Raw genomic sequence first — 13,600 nt, forward strand, 5'->3', positions numbered from 1 at the left:
CTGATTGGCCGTTGGCTAGGCAGGAAGTGTAGGCGGGGCAAGGAGGAGAATAAAGCTGGGAAGTGGAAGGCTGAGTCAGAGAGACACTGCCAGCTGCCACGATGAGAAACAGCATGTGAAGATACCGGTAAGCCACGAGCCACGTGGCAAGGTATAGATTAATGGAAATGGATTAATTTAAGCTGAAAGAACAGTTAGCAAGAAGCCTGCCATGGCCATACAGTTTGAAACCAATACAAGTCTCTGTGTTTACTTGGTCGGGTCTGACGGCTGTGGGACTGGCAGGTGAGAGAGATTTGCCCTGACTGTGGGCCAGGCAGGAAAACTCCAACTACAAACATATACTGGTTTCAATATGTTATTATTTCCAGTGAACTGTGATTGCTTCAAAATAAAACTCACCAAGAGCTATAATCCATTGCATGTAAGCCACAGTTTCATTCTTTCATCTTTCAGAAAGCCTTGGGTTTCTGTCTTTAACCATTTCTTCTCTGTTTGAAGATCCTCCCTTGCATTCTTTTTTTTTTTTTTTTTTTGGTTTTTCGAGACAGGGTTTCTCTGTATAGCTTTGCGCCTGTCCTGGAACTCACTTGGTAGCCCAGGCTGGCCTCGAACTCACAGAGATCCGCCGGCCTCTGCCTCCCGAGTGCTGGGATTAAAGGCGTGCGCCACCACCGCCCGGCCACCTCCCTTGCATTCTTAAGAGATATTCTTCTAGTGATAAACTTCTACTTTCTTTACTTGGGGATCTTGATTTTTCCCTTTATTTCTGGAGGATGGTTTTGCTGGATATAACATTTATGGTTGGCAATTCTCTCCTTTTAGAACTTTTAAAAAAAATGTTATGCCGTTTCCTCTGGCCTCCATGATGAGAAATATGTTGTCATTCAACTTGTTTTCTCCTTTAGTTAATGTCACATTTTTCTCTGACTCATTCCAAAATATTTTTTCTGTAGTTACCTTCAAGAACTTTAAATATCTTGTGTCTTGGTCTGGATTCTTGAACGTGGAGACTATGAGGGTCTGTAGGTGGGAAAATCTCAGGCGTATCTGAATAAAAAGGCTTTCTGGGTTGAGCTACCTGTCTTGACGAAATTCTTCTTGCTGGTGTCCCCTGGACACCTGGTATCTCCCATTTATTTGACCAACAAGAGTTCTTTGATTATTTTGTAGTGCTATCGAACATGTCTGGTGTCTGACTCCCATTTATTTGATCCAGGGGAGAAATGAGGTACTCAGTTACTTGGTTGGTAGCTAGGAGGTTGGGAATGCATTTCTTCTGTTGGATGGAAGGTCAAGAGAAGCAACTCTCTACCCCTTCTCCAAGGACTAGTGAGGTCTCTAACTAGTCCTTCTTTCCAGTATTCCAAATTCTTCAACTGTGTCTTCATTCTATTTGAGTTTATAGCTGTCCCTAGCTGGGTGGGCCAGGAAGGAGCAGGTCCACACAATCTTTCCCAGACTGTACATCCTCTACTCATTTTCAAACTTGGGAATTTGAAATTCTCATGATTTTATTACCTAATCAAATTAACAGTTTTATTCATAATACTTTTTAAAAGTCTTTCCCATATAAAAATTATGCACAGATTTAAAAATATTTCTATTTTCAGTTGGCATGCACTAGTTGTATACAGTATGGCATTTCCACATCTGTGTATTACATGTAATAGTTATATGAAGGTATTTGGAATATCTATATCCTCAACAAATGCTTTTGCTTTGTGTTGGGAACTTTGGAAATCCTCTTTACTGGATACTTCAAGATATTCACCTGCTTAGCACAGGTGTGAGTGAGCCAGCCCTCAAGTTGTGAGTATGGGAGAGTTCTCCCCACTTCTCATCTGTCTTGTGGTGGCATGGGCAGGGGAATGATGCCTTCTGTCTACCTATCAATGCCTGAGGCAGGTGGCAGAGCTGGCCTTCTGGTCATAAGAGTGGGAGAACTATCCCTGATCCCCACTAGCTGCAACACTAGGGAGAGCAGGCCCTACACTTCACCAGATAAGCACAGTGGAGCCAACCTTGTTAGTGCAGGTGTGGATGAGCCAGCCCCGAAGTTGTAAGCATGGGAGAGCTGTCCCCATTTCACATTTGGTGGACTAATCCTACAGCTGCCAGGCTCAGACCCAAGGGATATGACTTGGCCTGCCCCATCATCCACCCCATCTATGATCTGCTGGAGCACATGAAGGAAGCTGACCTGAAGACCCAAAGCTGAGGGATCTCCACAACGTAGGGCAACACCAGGCTATCCAAGAAGAGTCCTAGTGAGGGCCCAGCATTGATAGTGTAGTAGAAACCAGAGGCCTTGAACCAGACCAATGACTCTTTGCAAGGAACACTTGCAAGTAAAGGTAAATGGACAAAGGGTTAAAGGCGTGACTCACTGTGTCACACTGCAGCTTCCATGATGAGATTTTTAAGTTTTTCTCTTTTTTAAATTTTATTTTTTCTTTTTTCCCCTCTTTTTTCTTTTAAATTTTGTTTTATTTGGGTGTGTGCGGGGGTGGAGGGCAGATACAAAGGGATGGGGAAATGAATGGGATCAAGATACATGATCTATGTGTAAAAAACACATAGAATAAAAAAAATAAAAGACATTCAACTAGTTGTGGTGAGCCGTATTATCCTACTGTGTTCCAGATCGCTGGGAAGCTATTTCCTCCTGCCAGCTACACCTTTATCTATCCCATTCCTGTAACCCCCAACTCTTCTCAGAGACTGGTAAGCACATTCTGTTCCCCATGTCTTGAGATAAACTCTGTAGATTCTCCATGTAAGTGACAACATGTAATATCTACCCATCAGTCCCTGACTTTTTACTTAATGTGGTGCCACCCAGGCCCATCTGTGTTGCTACAGATGACAGGATTTCTCTTTATGGCTGCATAATATCCTACTGTGCACATATCCCACATTTTATTTATCAATTTGACAGTGGATTCTATTATCAATTCCTTGTCTAGAATCAACTCAAGTTGATTCTGCTATGTAGATTTTTGTATGATACATTATTACTTCATAATGTATCACACATGAACTTTTGTTGCCGTCATCCCCCCCCCAACATTGATTCATTTAGTAAGTTTTTTTCCCTTCTTGTGCTGAATACAGGTTTCACACAGCATCCTAGGTGAGAGCTCTACTCACTCCTAAGCCATGTCCCCAGCCTTGATAAAAAATATTTTTTAAAAGATTTGAGGAATAGTTATGGTTGGGGAAATTATTCCATTAAGAGTGATTCTCTGGATGTCTCTCAACTCACTGCCTTCCATGGCCAGATCAGCTGGGGGAGCCAGATGGGCTTCGAAAATATACATAGTTGGAAAGAAAAGATGACTCTGCTCAGTGGAAGAGAGTCGATGGACAGTTCGGAGGGTGTAAGCAAGAAGAGACAAACTTCTGCTAGTATTTTTATGCCCAGGTCTGAGAGGGGTCAAGGCTGGCTGGGCTGGCTGAAGGGTACCTGTGACAACTGTGTCAGTGACGAGGAGGGCACAAAGGGGTGTCCGTGTCTGCAGGGTCTCCACAGCAACACCACCCATGCTCTAAGCAGAGGAGACCGGTTTCCTTAGAAATGATACCCAAAAAAGGAAGGGAGTTCATGAGGAGTAGGTTTGCCTTGGTGAGGCGCAAAGAAAATTCTAGAAAGCTGAAAATACAGCTTTATTTGGCAAAACTGAGACAAGTAGTGTTAGGCCATATTGAATAAAGGGCTTGGAGGGAGAAATTATTCACAGTCATTTTCAAGGTTACCCCGAGGAATTTTATGTTTTAGGACATAGTCATCAAAAAAAAAAATCTTTCCCTGATTAAGTGATTTTCCCCATTAGATCCATCAAGTGGCAATTTTTTTTCCTTCTGGCAAAATACCTGAAGGCTAAGAGAACAAGGAGGAGGAGGAGTTTTGTCTGGTGCCACCCACCACGGTGTGGAGAAGAGAAGGATTCACCTCTCACCCTCTGCTCTCTAGGTTGCCAGTGACACCACCACGTTTCAGCTTCTTGGAGTACAGAATCAGTAATCCTAACCTGTACCAAGAGGGCCTTAAATCGGAAGGGGTTTCTCTGTCTGTGACACTGTGAGAGAATGAACATGGCCAGATAATTCAGACGGGAATTTCAGACTTTGAGGACTGGGTGGGAAGCTTGATGTAGAGGAGATAGCCTTTGGGAGAAAGAATCTCTGACTTTGGGTAGGCATTCAAGAGCAGTTTTGGAAATGTAGAGTGTTGAAACAAGCTGTGAGGAATAGTTCCCCTGCCTCTCCTGGAGGCTTACATAGCATTCGCTCACTCCACTCCTGCAAATAATCAGTACTAAATCTAAGCACTTTCTCCTCCTCAATCCAGTGGCGAGCCCCGTGAGCCGCAGTGAGGGAGGAGGTAAACGAGGCCAGGTGTTTCACCCTGCATCTCTGTTGCTATGGTTTCTCCATTGACCGCACACTATAGTCTCTGGACACCATGCTCTGCTTCTTATCTTCACTGGTCCCTTTCCCACCCCTGAAGCCTGGAGGTGTGTGGTAGCTGCCCAGCTGCTGTTGCTGACCTTGGTCTCTGACTGCTCTGCATCTTGTATTGGCCACGGTATTATAAGTAATCCCTTTGTAAAACTGCAGCCAATCAGCCGTGTGTGTGTGTGTGTGTGTGTGTGTGTGTGTGTGTGTGTGACTTAGTTTCCCCAGTCCGCTGACAGTCCCACTTGTCTAAGTAGGTGATGCAAAGCATATATGATATGCCTCTCTTTCTGAATTCGGAGAACTTTAAAGATGCTTCTTCAGGAAGGTAGGGTACAATGTTTTAAAAGGAAAACTGGCCAGTGCCTATGGGCAAAAACTTCCTTCTTAAAAAATGTTTCTCAAAATGAATCTCAGCCATTGTTACTTCATTATCAAGAGTAAAGAAATCAGATGATAAGCCAGCAATCAATTCTTGTTTTTATCCTCTCCTAAAAAAATGTAACATTAGGTATCAGTAAGGTAAACTGCAAGAATCTTCTTCACACTGGGGAGTACAGAAAACTATAAGAGAAATGCTCCAGAATCAAGATCCTTGGGCTGTTGATACGTGTGGCTTAGAAAAACAGACTCTTAATTCTTTTGAACCATCCTTTCCACATTGATAAAATATAGGGATTGGGCTACATCATTCTTAAATGATGTTTTAGCTATAATAGGCTATGTGATTATCAGGGGACAGAAGGAAGCTGAAGTGTAGTTTATGAATAAGGAAGAAAATGTCTACATAGTGAAGACTAGGGAGTGTGGTATGTAGATGGGGAGTACTGGGGTATGGTGTAGGGATGGGGGTACTGGGGTGTGGTGCAGGGATGGGAGGGATCAGAGAGTGTGATGTGCAGATGAAGAGGAGTGGGGAGGATTTTTTCTTGGGTTAGTTAGACTTTAATACAAAATGGAGGCAAAGAAAGGCACTAAAAATCAATTTTGAGGAAATAGAGAAATTCATGGTGTAACTTGGGACATTGCTTGATGGCGCAGAAGCAGAAAGTGATGGCATCTCTCCATGGTGACAAGAATGCCAGTTCTAATGTCAGTTCATCCTGGTACTAGAGTCAAGCAATACTTACTTAATGAACTGTGTGAACTTCTATAAGGGAAAGTGTAGAGATAGAGATCCCAAGTTTGGGGGCGTGGCTCCCCCTAGCTCGTTGTGTAAATGTGACCACTTTTTTTCTTCTTTATGTCCTTGAGTGAGGTTAAATGATACTTTATGACCTCTAAGGTCACTTCCACACTGGAGTCCTAGGAGCCTATAATTCAGGCTATGGTCTCAGGTGGTTTAGAATTTTTCAGAAGGTAGGATGCTGACCCCTACAAAACAAGAAGTGGTGATATAGGCTGAGACCAAGGAAAGGATGTGGAAGAAAGAGAAACAGTAGACATCATCACCCTCTTCCCAGGCTTTCTGTTATGGTCAAATGGTGTCTTCCTCCTCTTCCGAATTAGTTTGGAAGAACAGTGCCACACACATTTTACTGTTCATTGTAGCTATTGACAAATAGTCAAGGATTTCTTTCTGTCCAGAACAGATGTAGCTTTTGTGGAACCTAAAGCATATATGAAAATATAAAATACAAAAAAATCTTAATTTATAAAGTTTATAAGGCCCATGATTATGTAAACACATCATTTGAGCCTCTCCTGGGGACTGTAGGGTGCCCCATGCACTCAGCGGAACTAAAGCTTCACATTACCAGTTTCCTAGAGGACTTTCATTCCAGGCTTCTGGTAGAAGCCCGTGTTTCCATCTCTTCTAAAGTTATTCATGTCTGTCTAACTTGGGTTAGTACATGGACTATAATCAGAATTGATATCTGCCACATTGTGGTAAAAGACTTCTAAGCCTGGAGGGGCAGGAGGAGGGAAGACAGGGGGATCTGTGGTTGGTATGTAAAATGAATAAGAAATTCCTTAATAAAAAAGAAACAAACAAACAAAAAGACTTCTAAGCCTTTATGTGATGTGACACACCCATTTCCACCTCGTATGAGAACTGTGGAGGCAGTTCTCAGCATGGAGCTCCTACCACCTGGGTTCCCTGGACTACCAGAACTCTATGGTTATGGAAAATGCATGGTGAACAAAAGCCATGTACAGTGTGAAACCAAGGGGACTTTGGGATTGTTTGTTACTGCAACATACTCTAGCCAAACCTGACTGTAACAGTGAGTGCTGATGTGCTTTCATGGGTGGCATTTATTTTGGAAAAGCAGATCGAACTCAGAAAGGCCAAGTGTCTTCGGGAAAGGACAGTAGGTAGACAGCCTGCAATGGAGCCCAGACGGCCTGGTGAATGTGGTCCAGTACTCATCTGCAAGGCATCTACATTACCCATTTTCTCCATTCTCTCTCTCTCTCTCTGTGATCCCCAGTGAAGTCTAGATGTTTCCTGGAACAAATGCTTCACGTCCTTTTGCACAGCCCAGCTGGGTCTCTGAAAGGAAATGTTACAATCAGACAGATGAAAATTCCCAGAGAAGGGTCTCAGGTTCTCTTTTCTGGAATTCAGATGAATTAGAAAAGTGTGCATTTTGAGTATAAAAGAAATGCACCCACAAACACCTCATCTATTTCAGACTGTAAGCTATCCTTGCGTATGGTATGTTGCCAACCACACCCTACCCCACGGAAAACTGAGTCTTGAGAGAAATTGCTTTAGTTTAAATTTTTAGTGACCACTAGACCCAAACCAATGGGATCGTTTTGACTGAGGGAAAACAGGCACCTCAAAGAAAGACTCGTTTCCCGGGAAGTGTAATACAAACCTCTAGCTGCACTTCTGGCTCTAACACCAAGGGCATAATGGAGGGAAGGATTCCCATTGGTTGAAGGTGCTTGATCCAGGGCACTGATGCAAACCTCTCAGGACCCGTAGCAGCCGGAGATCTGGCAGGAGATCAATAGGCTTGAGATGAAATGAGACTCATCCAGAAAGTTGAAGAAATATTGCCTGCAGAATTGCAGGAAGACGTGGTCAGTTTGGAATTGGCATGCTGGAGAAGCTATGAGACAAGTGTAGACCTTCTCTTTGTGAGAGTTGAATCCTGTGAACTCTCTGGGGCACTTTGGACTCTGTTACCCAGAGGTAAGAACTTGAGAGTCAAGTATTCTACTAGAAGTAGTTTTTCTGTTGGCTTAGGCTCCCCATCCCCCATACACACTTCTCTGTCTCTCTCTATTTCCTCTTTTTTCATTTATTTCGATGCCCCCAAAGCCTATCATTTCATGAGACTTTCCAGACTCCGTCTCCTTAACGTATGGTTCAGAGAAACTCACAGAATATGAAGCACAAGCTAGACAATGAGGCAAGACTCAGGAAAATTGGATATTTTTTCCTTTTCACTACATCTTTCTCCTCAAAATAAGTAAATTCCAAGTCCAAATCATTAATGAAATAATACCCCATTATCCAGAATAGTGAGGGCAAATACAGTGTTTTGTTAGAAGGAGGCAGTATATAGACTTCAAGTAGATTGTCAATGCCTGGCTCATTACAAGACAGGGAATGTATTTAAAAGTCTGGGGGCGTGCTTCTGGCATTTCAGAAGGTCCATCGTGGGCTGGTGGGTTCATTAACTTGTTATGTTCTGAGTGATCCTCATTATTTAGGACACCAACTGGGTGAATATAGGAGGCTGAGCTGAGCCTTTGCTGACACGTGGACCCCCTGGGGGGAATTTATATACATAATCTGTCTGATGTAAGCTTGATTTCTTTGACATTTCTCTCTTTCACAAGAATAAAGGGCTGAGAAAAAGCGTCTGTTTATTTTAGCTTTACTTTTGTTTGGGTTCTGAGAAGCAGGAGGCTTGTAATCCTCTGGCTTCTTACCATCTTTCCAACCATTTCCCATCTATGATTTCATCTATCTTTCTAGGTAGCTGGAAAGGGACAGTTCGCATCAGCCTCATTCCTGCAAGCAGAACGCTTGTCATACATGAAGTGTATTCTATTTTGTCTCCCAAGCTAGAACTCCCCTGTGTCTTCATCCATTGCTCTGCATCATGAACTCAGGGGTGCAGAATCTTTTTCCCAGCGTGCGCCCCAGCTCTTTAATGTTTGGGCCAATAGTTGCAGTCTCGAGGGCTCTTCTCTAAAGAGGCAACTTGGTACAAGAGAAACATTTATTCAGAAGCTGGGAAATTGAATCTCACATCCAAGCTTCACCTAAAACTTCTTAGCCTTTTGCCAAGAGCCATATATTCTGATTCCCCTGAGCCCACTTTTCCTCCTGTAAAATGCCTTAGTCATCTTACCCCGCCATCTGTGTGAATGTCTAGTGAGGAATGGCTGCAGTTGTTGGCAGGGGAAGACTTGCAGGGCTGTGTGAATGGGAGAGGTGTTCCTTTCCTTGTCTTTTGGTCCTGCTGGTGAGGTTTCTTTTAGAGTGTTGGGTGCTGGGAGGGAGGTGTTTTGAGATTTGCCTGAAGTTTAGGAGTTTGGAAGCACCTAGTTGTCCAAGAATGGAGCATCTGTGAACTCGAACCAACAGAAGTTCAAGCTCATGTCTAAGTAGCAGGTTGGTGCGGTATCTAGGTCAGACTGGGGTAGACTCATTGGAAGCTCGCACCCTCACTCCTCTGGCCCACTCTCCCTCTGCAGATGGCCCAAGATGTGGGATTCGCAAGCCCTTTAAAGGCGCCTCTGTTCACCCTCATCACCTTGCCTTTCTAATTTCAACATCAGCCTTCTTTTGAAGAGCTCTGAGCAATGAAGGAAGTGGTCTCTATCCATGCTGCCCACCACAGCAGCTGATAGCCACAAACAGGTATTGAATACTTGGAATGTAGCTGGTGTCACAGAGGTGCTGAATTGTTAATTTAATTTAATCTGCATTAATTTAAATAGCCACCTGTGGGCACATGGACCAGAATCTTTCTTTTCATTAAGTTTCAGTATGCGGAACACTGTTCAATTGCTTCTGTGTTATTATTATTTTGAAGCAAGGCCATATGGCTAAAGATGGGTTTTGGCATGTGTGTGGGGACAAGGGAGGGGAGAGAAGAGGAAGCTTGCCAGCAAGGCCAGCTTGGTGGCTCTCAGGAGACCTCTAAGGGAACATCTGGCTCTGTCTTCAGGTCCAGAAACAGGATTTTTCAGGGCATGGAGAGTCAAATTGATCTTTTGAGGTGGGAGCTTTTTAATCAAGCTCCCCAAATGGATGCAGTCAACCAGAAAGCTAACATGTCAATGTGCAGGGAGTCTGGGAAGCCTCTGCCTGCTAGGCACTGGGTGAGGGAAGGAAATCTGAGGTCTAACATAGAGGTAGTTTGACGAGTATGCATGCATCTGGAGCAAGTAACATGAAATCACTCAGATGGTTAATGGGTATGCGGTCACTGCACAAAAGACCTTACATGTCCTGGGAGGGAGGCAGCTCTGTTCCTGACAGTAGCCTTCCCTGCTCCGAGAGTACTTTGGTAGTTATCAGCAGTTTTGTTTCATTTCACTTTGTTTTATATTTAAATTTTAAATAGGGTCTTGCCACACAACTTAGGCTGGCCTTGAACTCATGACCCTCTGGCTTCAGTCTTTCCAGTGCTAGGGTTACAGGCATGTACTACCAAAGGCTGGCTATAGTGGCAGGTTTGCTCGACACCACTTCATTTTCTAAGTTTCTGTGGTTGTTTTAGCTCATTTGTGCTGCTCTAACTGAATGCTATTGTCTGAGAACCTATAAACTGAAAGCTTCCCCTACGGTCAATATAGAACTAAGAGTCCAGCCTCTGCTTTGTAGACAGCTATGCTTTTAGAATTACACCCACATCTGGTGACAAGAATAAAGTGCTCTCAGGGGACTTAAAATAAGGGCGCATGGGTCTTCTCCCTCATGACCTCACATGACCTCACATGCTCCACCTCCCAATGCCATCACACACAGAATCAAGTTTCAGTGTTAATTTAGGGGACAGCTGATGAACATTCAGGCTGTTGTACACACTGATACATTCTTTATTTGTATCACACATATAGCCAGGATCCTGGCTTTCACTGCACACTTGTAGGGGAATGTATTTCTTTAAAACTACTTAATCTGAATAGCCCTGAATGGGTCTTACATTTTTGTTGTTTCCATATCCTTGGTGTCCCAAAATACCGACTGCTTCCCTTGCCTGTGAGCACCATATATTGGTTAGATATTGACAACCGTATGTGATTGACCCTTGATAAGTATTTTGGCATAAAGACTGATCATTGAAATGCTATTGGAGCCACACGATAACATGATGAGGGACCCATGGTGGACTGGTTGCCGTGACACACCTGGTAACAGGTGGTGTGGTGCAGACTGGGGTGGACATGCTGGAACGGAAGCCCAGACACCCCAGATCTTCTTGCAAAAGGAAAAGTGAGTGTCTGGATATAACTGTGAAGTCTGCTGCTGTTGGATCATGAAGCGTCTCCCGAAAGTATGTGTTTAATGGTCTAGTCTTAGGCCTGTGACACTATAAAGAGGTGGTGGGACCTTTAGGCGATTGGGCCTAGTAGAAGGAAGTCAGGTCACTAGGATGTGCCCTTGAACAGGATGTTGGGACACTGGGACACTGACTCCTCTCTTCTTCTTCTTCTTCTTCTTCTTCTTCTTCTTCTTCTTCTTTTTCTTCTTCTTCTTCTTCTTCTTCTTCTTCTTCTTCTTCTTCTTCTTCTTCTTCTTCTTCTCCCTCTTCTTCTTCTTCTTCTTCTTCTTCTCCCTCTTCTTCTTCTTCTTCTCCCTCTTCTTCTTCTTCTTCTTCTTCTTCTTCTTCTTCTTCTTCTTCTTCTTCTTCTTCTTCTTCTTCTTCTTCTCCCCTCTTCTTCTTCTTCTTCTTCTTCTTCTTCTTCTTCTTCTTCTTCTTCTTCTTCTTCTTCTTCTTCTTCTTCTTCTTCTCCCTCTTCCTCCTCTTCCTTTTCTCTTCCTCCTCCTTCTTCTTCCTCCTCCTCTTTGTCCTCTTCTTCCTCTTCCTCCTCTTCCTCTTCCTTTTCTCTTCCTCCTCCTCCTTCTTCCTCAACATCTTCATCTATTCCTCCCCCTTCTCCTCCATTTTCCTCTTCCTCCTCCTTTCCTCCTCCTCTTCCTCCTTTCCCTTCTTCCTGGCCACCCTGAAGTGAGCAGCTTTGCTCCACCACATGCTCCCTGCTATGATATGCTGCCTTGCCACAGGCTCCTGAATAATGAGACCGACCATACATGGTTGACTCTAAAACCATAAGTCAGAGCAAACCATTTTTCCTTTTAAGTTGATTATCTCAAGTATTTTATCACAAGGATGGAAAACTAACACATCTACTAATTTTTCAAACATGGAAACTGATTTCGTTAAAATGTGGTCCTGGGACTGGAGATTGTACTTCAGTGGTAGAGTGTTTGTCTAACATGAGAAAGGCCCTCGGTTCAATCCTTTGCATTGCAAGAAAAAATAATATGACATGAACAGTGTGGTATAAACCTACCAAAATATAACAATAAGTTGTATTTAACTCATGAACTAAGGTTTAACGTTTCTGGCTATCACAGGAGACCCCAGCCTGCTCCTTTGGGTTCTTGTTAAAAAAATTAACTCACAGCTATTGGGGAAGGCACATCCCTCTTTCTGCTCAGACTCTGTGAATTAAGTGTCAGTGAGACGATGTCTTAAGATTTCCTCTTGCTTGATGTCAGTGTCCCAGGGCTGACATAACCAAGTGCCCTAAGAAATACAATTGTGTTTTCTCACAGTTGTGAAGTCTGAAAAAAGTCCCAGATCAAGATTTTAGCTGCTTTGGTCTTCTGAGATCACTTTCTTTGTTTTGTAGATGGCTACTTCTTCTGTGCCTACACATGGCTTTTTGTGCATAGGCATCCAGATACCTATTCTCCTCCTCCCTCTCCTCTACTTTCTTCTTTTTAAAAATTATTTCTATTTTTAAAAGGTTCTATTAGTTCTTTGAGAGTTTTGTACATACTTTGATCATATTCATCTCCCCCAACTCTTCCCAGATCCACCCCCCCTTCTCTACCCACTCAACTTTGTATCCTTAAACAAAACAAAACAAAAAACATTAAGACCAATCTGTTCTGCCTAAATATTCCTGCATGTATGGTCTTTTACTGGCGTGTGGTTGACTTTTTTAAAAACAATTTTAAAGAAATTTCTTTCTCCTTTTCCCAACAGCTAACAATTGCCAATAGCTCTACAGCTAGGGATGGATTTCATGCTCAACTCCCATCTCCATGCTGGGGTCTGGTCTGACTTGGGCTTGCACTGGTCATGTGTATGCTATCACCACTGCTGCGTGTTCAGCTACCCGCTATGCTGGAAGATGCTGTTCCCTTGTAGCCATCCACAGTATCGGACTCTTACACTCTTTCCATCCCTCTTCTGCACTGATCCCCAAGCTTTGGGAGGAGGGGATGCAGTGTACACATTCCATTTAGGACTGAGCTTCTACAGAATCTTGTTCTCTGCACCTTGGCCAGTTGTGAGTCTCTGTGTTAATTACCATCTAACGTAAATAGTAACTTCTCAGACGAGGGTTGAGAGGTGCATGAATTGATGGACATAGTGATAAATCATTAGTAGTTGATTTAATACTATATCTGTATATGTAGTAGGTTCTGCCCTGGTGTTCATGACCTGTCTGTCCATAGGTTCTTGGCCTAATAATAGTGCCAGGTATGAGTTCATCTGTGGACTAGGACTTAAATCCAATCAGAAAGTGGTTGGTTACTCGCATTCTATTTGTGCCACTATTGAACCAGTGGGCTGGTCTTGTCAAGTCATTCCTTGTTGTAGTTTGCAGTATACCTGGGCATGGTTGATGATTACTTTTCTCCCCTGATAGCATGTGTAGCACCTTGCAGCATGATGAAATCTAGTCAGTAGGGATGAAGCTTCTAGGTCAGTACCAGTTTGATCTCTCCATGTCCTATGACCCGAGCATAACCAAAGGCAATGGCAATAGCCTATAATGTTCTGACACTAGGCTTTTTATTTGTTAGCTTCTGGTATCTATTAAGGGCATTGTTGCCCTGTTATAGGGTAACTCCATTTTCTCATTTTGTGTGTGTGTGTGTGTGTGTGTGTGTGTGCATGTGTGTGTATGGATACACGTGTGT

General features: G+C 43.3%; 1 protein-coding gene across 2 annotated transcripts in view; it reads right to left on the reverse strand.

The window, feature by feature from the left end:
- Positions 1-6,464: 6,464 nt before the first annotated feature.
- LOC128104491 (peptidyl-prolyl cis-trans isomerase A-like) overlaps positions 6,465-13,600 on the reverse strand; it is a 42,800-nt gene continuing 35,664 nt past the window's right edge. Inside the window, exons 4-5 of one of the 2 annotated variants that reach the window (XR_008216030.1) lie at positions 7,290-7,410; positions 6,465-6,958 (exon numbers count right to left, since the gene is read on the reverse strand). The gene's annotated coding sequence lies outside the window, so the exon portion shown is untranslated. Of the gene's footprint in view, positions 6,959-7,289; positions 7,475-13,600 lie in introns of both variants that reach the window. The other variant, XR_008216029.1, reaches the window with a different exon arrangement.

The sequence above is a fragment of the Peromyscus californicus genome, unplaced genomic scaffold (assembly GCF_007827085.1).
Source record: "Peromyscus californicus insignis strain IS unplaced genomic scaffold, ASM782708v3 Scaffold_8__1_contigs__length_139910024, whole genome shotgun sequence".
NCBI classification, from domain to species: Eukaryota; Metazoa; Chordata; class Mammalia; order Rodentia; family Cricetidae; genus Peromyscus; species Peromyscus californicus.